Source organism: Schistocerca cancellata, chromosome 4 (assembly GCF_023864275.1).
Source record: "Schistocerca cancellata isolate TAMUIC-IGC-003103 chromosome 4, iqSchCanc2.1, whole genome shotgun sequence".
Lineage (NCBI taxonomy): Eukaryota > Metazoa > Arthropoda > Insecta > Orthoptera > Acrididae > Schistocerca > Schistocerca cancellata.
The window spans coordinates 160,569,675-160,578,043 of record NC_064629.1 but is presented as its reverse complement, the minus strand read 5'-3'; the positions used below and the strand labels follow the sequence as shown (position 1 = coordinate 160,578,043).

At 36.3% G+C, this 8,369-nt stretch overlaps 1 protein-coding gene across 1 annotated transcript in view; it reads left to right on the top strand.

Annotated features, from left to right (window-relative positions):
- The first annotated feature begins 6,403 nt into the window (after window positions 1–6,403).
- The window catches only part of LOC126183293 (uncharacterized), a 95,196-nt gene continuing 93,230 nt past the window's right edge, over window positions 6,404–8,369 (top strand). Inside the window, exon 1 of the mRNA XM_049925132.1 lies at window positions 6,404–6,547. The gene's annotated coding sequence lies outside the window, so the exon portion shown is untranslated. The remainder of the gene's footprint in view (window positions 6,548–8,369) is intronic.

Below are 8,369 nucleotides of genomic sequence, written 5' to 3'. Positions count from 1 at the left end.
CTTGCCACATTTTTTTAATCACAACTTTTTTATTACTTCAGCTGGTATCAGCTGGAAACAAAAGCGATGAACTGTATTGCTACTACACTATAAGCTGACAAATCAGAGGTGAACCTGACATTGAACTGAGCATTTTCATCAAATATGGTGAAATGAAATGTAGTGTGGGTAGGACCTCTCGTCGGGCAGACCAGTCACCTGGTGCAAGTCTTTTTAGTTGACGCAACATTGGCGACTTGTGTGTTGATGGGGATGAGGTGATGATGTAGAATTAAGGTTTATACAAAGCAGATTTCCAGGTTGAGATTGAACTAAGGTCATTTTCTCTCTTAACCTAAGGTTAAATGCTTTATACAATAGGCCCTAATATTGTCAATTTTCATTAAACTATGTTAGATACAAGATATGACTTGATCCTTTTTCTACAATTTCATTTCATTTATTTGTGTATGTATGTGTATCCATGGTATCATAGGCAAAGGTAAGCCATGTGACATTTGGTTTTGCTGACATTCTGATTTTTCTGTTTCATACTGATAGGAGCTTTGTATGACACTATTGGCTGGTCTGCAGAATCTGTGTCCTAACCTTTTCCATGTAAATAAATCTAGCATGTAGAGAATTAGGCCAAGACAAAAGTATCTGACCGAAATGTTTCATACCTGAAGAACTATAAATATGTGAATATTCAGATTCAAGAAAACAAACTGTATCCTATCTTTGTAGTAGATACAAAAACCTCTACAGTGAATTGTATCCTGTAAATAATTGTTACAATCTGGTCTAATAACAAAAACGGTACTAGTTCCTCACAAAAAATCAAAGTTTAGTGTGTAAATGCACAGACAGTGTAAATAGGAAATGTACTTACAGAAAAAATTTTAATATGACAACCTGTGTTACCGAAGTGAAACAAGTCAGGCTAGTGAAATTAAAAAAACGTGAACATCTATTGTAAAAGTTACACACCTCTGCTCAGATGTGATGAATAGAAACGACAGATGAAGTCGACATCACAGTAGCCTGTGAATCGCTAAGATGCTGCAACTGCAGACACAAATTCTACAACACTTGCACCAATGCATATATAGTAAAACTGTGAGAGATCTCTGGTGTAAATTGCCACCGCCAATACTGCTCTCTGCTACAGGAACTTGTTGTTAGAGTGTGGTGTTAAGTGTCTTTTTGAATTTAAACCACTTATCTGTATTCAGGTGACAAAGTATATAGGACAAAACACTCATGTACACGTAGAAATTAGTTTATTTTGAAGTGAAAACATTAAATAATCAACTGCTGAAGCAACAAAACTAACCGATTTTGTTTGAAAAATGTATTTTATGAATCCACTGGCACAAGCCAATACCAACTTTGAATCTGTGTAGAACACTAGTCCCCACACCTACACATTATGATCACATCATTATCTTACCTCATAAACAGTTTAATAATGGTATCTGTGTTGGCAGATTAGCGGTTTACAACCATTGTCATACAACTGATACTGCTGTTTCATCTTTTCATAATGAAATTCAAATGCCAATGGAGGGATTGGTAACATTAGTGTAGCATGCCTGTGTATCACTGATTGTCATATGTCAATGCAACCTATGGCACCTGATCCACTCACGTACTGGCGCATTCCCAATGCCAACTGCCCGGCTACAGGTTGTGTGGCACCTGGAATGTCAAAACAATAACAAACCCACAGGAAACCAAAATGTCTCACCAATTAACTGTAAACCCATCTACCATCTGGATTCATGGGGTCTGCATAGCATTGCATAAGCAAAAGACCATTCAAAACTCTATACATTTCCATAAACGAAACAAAATTGAGTGAACTATTCACCATTTGTTATAAAGTCAAATGAAAGAACTCTTAACAAAAAAAAAGAAAAGATTGTTTACTTGCCAATAATTCAGTATGTATCAACTTATAAAGTCAAGCAATATGTATCTTTATGTAAATTACTGTTTTCATTTGTCACATGTATAAACGTAATTGTCACTAATTTGAGTACGAAAGTAATATCAAATATTTAAAAGTAAGCATACCCCAAACAACTAATAATCAAACATTGCAATGGAAAGACAATTTTTTAAACTCAACTCAAATTAATGAATGTTTTCCAAAAGTTTTGTTGAAGCCTTCAAGATAGCTACACAATAGCTTCAAGTTTTGAAGAGGGCATTGAAGCATTACATGGAGAACATCATTTCTGTTCTAACTAATTACATTACAATGACACTGTAGATGGCGTCAAAGTGTCACAAAGGAACAATTCATTTGGAAGCATGAAACTGTTACAGTAAATACAGTAAACGATTTCCACCACCAGCTTGCCCATTGTAATTTAAAATTTTTCTTTGTTTACTTCACTGATTTTTATGGACAGTTAAAATATCTATAACATTTTTCTGCCATCTCATCAGAAAAGTAAAACCATATACTATGCACAAAAAAAATAAAAGATCAATGCTGAAATCTTAGAGTAGGCTAATATAAGAAGTGACTGCTAACAATATTTTTTTAGGTTTTCTGTTTTACTGATTCATATTGTCGACATAGTTCCAATTAATAACAATGACACTATAGGAAACTGTCTCATGCAGAAATATTTAGATACACATTAGGGTTTGAAAACTTGCATAAACTAGTGCAAACTAAACAGACTGTCATGTATAAATTTTATTTGCATATGAACATAGCACCAATATGTGTACTTTTTTCCCTCAAACTGAGCTGACTTATTCTGTATAAGTATTTCCATAGTCGATATAGATTTCATTTATAATTAAATACGTTAAAAACTGTAATATTCTTGTTGTCATTTATAATTAAAGGTTCTCCCTGCAATTATTGGTTGTACACAAATTATGATTTTGTAACATTTGTTTCAGAAAAGCTAGCTGGAATTGCGAGCTCAGCAGATCATGGTAAAGAGACACAATGTGCTGAATGCTTCAGTCATTAATTTCTTTCTGGTATAAGCAAAACATGTCCCTCAGATTATTTGCGGATCATTTAACAGTGACTTGCGATTATTTTGGGCAAGCACAAGTTACCTATGATCTGGCCACTCTCTCCGAACTGTGAATCTGTCGATCTCGCTTCTGTCAGATACAGGCCCCTCAAAAGTGTGATGCCATTGACATGAGGCAATACCAATTTGACTTTTACTAATTTCACTACGTTATACGAATACCAGAAACTAAAAAAACGCGTCAAATTATCTCTATAATACGTGAGTTTATAACGTTGTGTCGGTGTTTTTCAACAGATAAAGTGTTTCACATTAAATGTGACATTTACAATTAGACATTTGTCGTAAACACTTATGAAAAGAAACTGGCCCTCCCTTCACACACTTCTCTTTACATCCATAGGAACAACAATACTGCACCATTGCTATTACTGAAAGTAAAACTTGCAGAAACGTTTATAAAACAAGGTGAATACGTATAATATTTAAGTTTCGCTATTACCACAAATTGTAGACAACCAGTGTCGTCCTAAAATCGCATGACTAGCCCGGTTTCATGTAGAGAACATGCGCACTAGCATGGCATCCTTCAAGAAGGAGACTGTTTAGGAGGCTGTCGCACAGGACTATGCTCACTCTATAGATACACATACTCTATGTATTATCTTGCAGACAGTATGTCCACAGTCTAACATAACAGTCATGACGCTCCATCTCGTCTTTCGTTACCTCCAGCGATAGCAGCGCCCCAAGCAGCCAGCAAGTGATGCTTCTGAATACAGTATCGGTGGAGTTCAAATACTAACGTTTGTATTGACTTGTAACATAGTTTTTACAAAAGATTGTATATATAGTGCCACAGAAATCAACAATAACTAAAAAATTACGCCACATTTGTGTTTATTTAGTTTCCTAAGGACGATGGGAGATATGAAACGGTGAATTACAGGGCAGGTTATTTAAGATACTTGTGTAACATACAGACATTTACTGAATAACCTCTGCTTCCTTTAATAACAAAAAATTGCTAGTAGACACCAAAAGACCTGACCTTTTACAGAAAGACGTCATACATCTATCCAACAAAGCAGAGTTTTGTTCCCTACACTTTCAGCCACATCAGTCAATGTGTAACTTAGGAAACCAGCATTGAATGTAATACCTACACTATTCAATGTATCGAATAAGCCCCCACAGCTATAGCATAAGGGAAAACCACACAGAAATGATAATAAATCCTCAAGAGCATAAGGCTGTTTCTCAGCATGGGGGAAACAAATTCCACAATTGTTGCTAAATCTAGCTCTTCTGAAACAAATATTACAAAATCATAACTCGGCAAGAATCTTTAACACATTCGCTTTTCATGAAACAGTAATTACATTTTCAAAATTTTTCGTGTATTAGAAAGTCAAGTGACGTGTAAGAAAGGGCGAATCATTGGACACGGTAAAAAAATTTTAACTGTCAAGGAAAGTGCCTACGATAATAACAACAGACAACACAAATATATGCTTCTCTTGTTTTCGCTGGAATAAGCAGCAAATATAGACAAATTCGAAAGTATTTCTTCATTAATGAGTTATAGTTTATGACATTGAATCAGTGTGATTCGACTGTTTTAGATGTGTTTCATGGTAATTACTGTCTCTTAGTAACTTACTAACGTTTGAAACGCACAAATATAACAACTCTACCGTTAATTGAGTATAAAATAGTTAAAAACAAACGTTATCTCAAGACTCCGTGACTGTTTCATCACCGCTTGGAGCGCTAATGTCGTTCCAGCTATTCCAGATCTTGCAGGTATCAAACAGTAACAACTTTTGCTCCAGAGAGTGTCGCGACTGTATTTATTAGACTTTGGTATGTTCAGAGTCTAACATAACAGTCGCGACACTCCCTGCTGTAAAAGTTGTTACAGTTTCACTGCTGGAGTGACACTATTGCTCCAAGCGGCGATATAGGAGAACGTCAGATGCGTCGTAAGCATGTTTGTTTTGTATCCCTTTCCGACATGATTTAAGAAATATTTGAATTATTTTATAGCCTCCAAGAGTTTGTGTAATATCGGAAGACATATATGTTTCTAAAAATGATAGTAATTGTCACCTGTTGCCACTAATACAACCTTCATGTTTATATTATCCTAAGTGGGACAAGCAACAGCCAACAGTGGGAGCAATATGCAGTGTGTGTAAATCCCAAGTTCTCAAAGCCAATAACACTGTCAGAAATGCAGTCATATGCCAGTAGAGACATTTTATTCAGTGACATATTCTGCTTTAAAAAGTGGAATACATTGTCACTTCCACCTATTTCATTTGTCTGCCTCCCACACCCCTTTGTAATGTATGCTCTGATCGAAGCATAAAACATTCTGACAAAACCTGTATGCCTGAGAGACTGTAATAAAATAAATTTAGAGCAAACAGCTTATTTTCGTCTTTCAATCTTGCAGCACGTTTATCCTTCAGTGGCATCCTAATCTGGATTAACAAGTCAAGGGCATCTGTTTTTAAAGATCGCGATCCTATAGTCTTCAAAATTTGTTTGTCCTTCACTTGATACTTCTGATACAGTTTCTGTTGCTGTCTGTACTTAAAATTATAGGCCCCGTAATAGTTTTGCGCGAAGTCTAGCGATCTGCATATCCTGACACTTCACGCGCTTTTGCGAGACACAAATAGCTGCACTTAAGCTAATCACTTCATCGTCATAGCAGGTCTGTGTTGACGATTCAGATGAATCTGGCACTAAGATATGGAGTTTAAATGGCTGCTTCTGCACCGTAGGAATATTTTACAGTTTTAGACGAATTGTCGAACCTTCGTGGCAGTATCCTCCTTGTCATGAGTTGAGGTGGCTTATTTGGGATGTCAAACAGTGTGGGCTCTGCATTCCACACGAGTTTATTATTGTCTGCATTCATGAACTGGTTTTATTCGAAGTGTAGCGAAAAAAACTTAGCATTACATGAAAAGGTAAACAGAGTCGTTTTTCTGAAGATCTTCTCGTCTGCTATTCACTAGCCATTTTCTGCTCCTAAAACGAAACATTAATCATTAACACACACGTAGTTTGCATGCGAATCCTGGCGATATAGTTTAGTAACATGATGGTATGTACCTCTCACGGTCCTTAGGAAACCCACAAAAAGGCAGATGAGGTGTCTTCTTATTCTTATTGCTGCAATTTATTGCGCTGCAAACGCTCCCTTTGGTAAAAACAATTGTACAAAGCAAAATAAAAAACTACTATTCGCTTTCACGGTCGCGCCGAACTCAATAGATTTACTTGGCGCACTGCTGGCGCAGTAGGCAACAGAACGGTGGCGAAGTCTCGCAAGTGTTGTTAAGTGGTATGTCTCTGTATTAAAGAATTACTATGGTTACATCTCTGGTTTGTTATTTTATTGATTCGCAGACGACAGACGTTCTGGCTGTGTATTGATCTGAGTGCACAAACATTGTTTTGTTTACGGACAAGCAGTCTGTGTATTTACTGGTGGAATTTATCTGTGCCTACGTTACTTTCCTGGATCGTTTTCTGTGATTACGGTAAAGTTGTCCATGTAATTTTTATGTCTAATTCAGTTTGTTGATTTAAGATTTTGTTCGGGTATTTGCGCGTATGAATGTAAATTTATATTTTTTCCAGTAAATTTAGATGTTCTCTTGATATCTATGTTGAAGCTCCTTTCCGTTTGGTATACGTAGAAATTTTCATAGTCGTTACAATTGATTTTATATACACCGGCGTGTGTTTGGATTGGTGGTTTTGTTTTTCCATATCGGATTTGTGTTTTGATGTTGTGTGCGGTGCAAAACACAAACCGTACAGTGGTTTTCTTAAATATAGTGTTCAGCTTATCAGGCATGACTTCTATATATGTTTGTGGTATGTAGGTGAATTTTAGCTTGTTTGTTTCTCTTGCCAATTTTATGTCATCGTGTATTGATTTGTGTGCTGGCTTTGTGTATTTTTCGTACAGGTGGCCGATTATAGTGGGGTTAAAGTTTGCTTCTGTATCGTATGTATTTGAGAGTTGCTAGTTCTTTTTTATTGCGAAATTTTATAATGGAAACTTTGTTAATCTGTCCCACATGGTGTGGAATTATGCATTTTTGTGTGTCCTGGGAAGGCAAGAGTGTGAGTCTATGATATTGTCTGTTGTAGTATGTTTCCTATAAATTTCGAATACATACTCGTTGTGTAGGGCTATATTTTTTTAATTAAGTCTAGGAATTTCATTGCTTTGTTATTTTCTAGTTCTAGGATGAATATCATGTTTCTGTGTAGATTTTTTAGTATATCATGGATGCGTTGTATGTCTGTGTAGCAATGTGTCATCTACATAACGAAATTAGTATATGATTTTCTTAATAACCATGGGGCTGAATAATTTTTCTCCAAAGGTTTCGAGTAAAGTGTTGGCGAAGTTACCTGCAGTACTACGCTCCATTGTGACTCCATCTTTCTGATTGTATAATTTGTTATTAAATTCTAAATAGTTCTGGTTAGTACCAGTTTTACTAGTTCTGTCATTTCTTGTATTCCTGAGATTGGCAATTTTCAATATTTTTGTATGTTGTTTTCTATGATATCAATTGCTTCATTTATTGGTATGTTGATATATTCATACTTACATACATATATGCATATCCAGCAATCACAGGGTCCGCAGACCACATGCTCCCTCCACAAACTGACTCCATTCCTTTCTGTTTTGTGCACAGTTCCTCCAGCTGTCTTTAGGACTGCCAGGTCACCTATCCAGCATTTCATTGGTCTTCCTATGGGGCATCTGGTGTTTGGTTTTCACTCAGATGCTTTCTTTGCCTGTCTTTCTTCTGCCATCTGGGATACATGGCCAGCCCACTGTATTCTTTTGCTCTTCTGCTTCTGTAGTATTGTTGGTTGTGGCATAGACTGGTAGACGTCCTCATTCATGCTCCTTCTCCATTTCCCTTTATCTACAATTGGTCCCCATATTTTCCTCATTGCTCTTCTTTCAAATATTAATAGTTTTTCCTTTTTGCATGTTGTCATGTTCCAGGTTTCTGAATCGTTTATGCCTGCAGGGCCTATTGCTGTGTTATAGATTCTCATCTTAGTATTCGCTGGTACTGATTTTGAGTCGAGTGTCTCCCTGAATGATTACATGTGTTTCATTCCAACAGCTGTTCTCTCCTTGATATCCGTTTCTATACTTTTTTTGCTGGTAAACTAAGATTTCATGTATTTGAACTGGTAAACTCCCTTGAACCTTCTTTCTAATTGCATTAGCTCCATTTTGTCTTGATCCACCTTTAGCCCAATCTTCTGTGAACTGTTGTCACTTTTTGGTACATTTATTACAATTCATGGATTGACTCACTT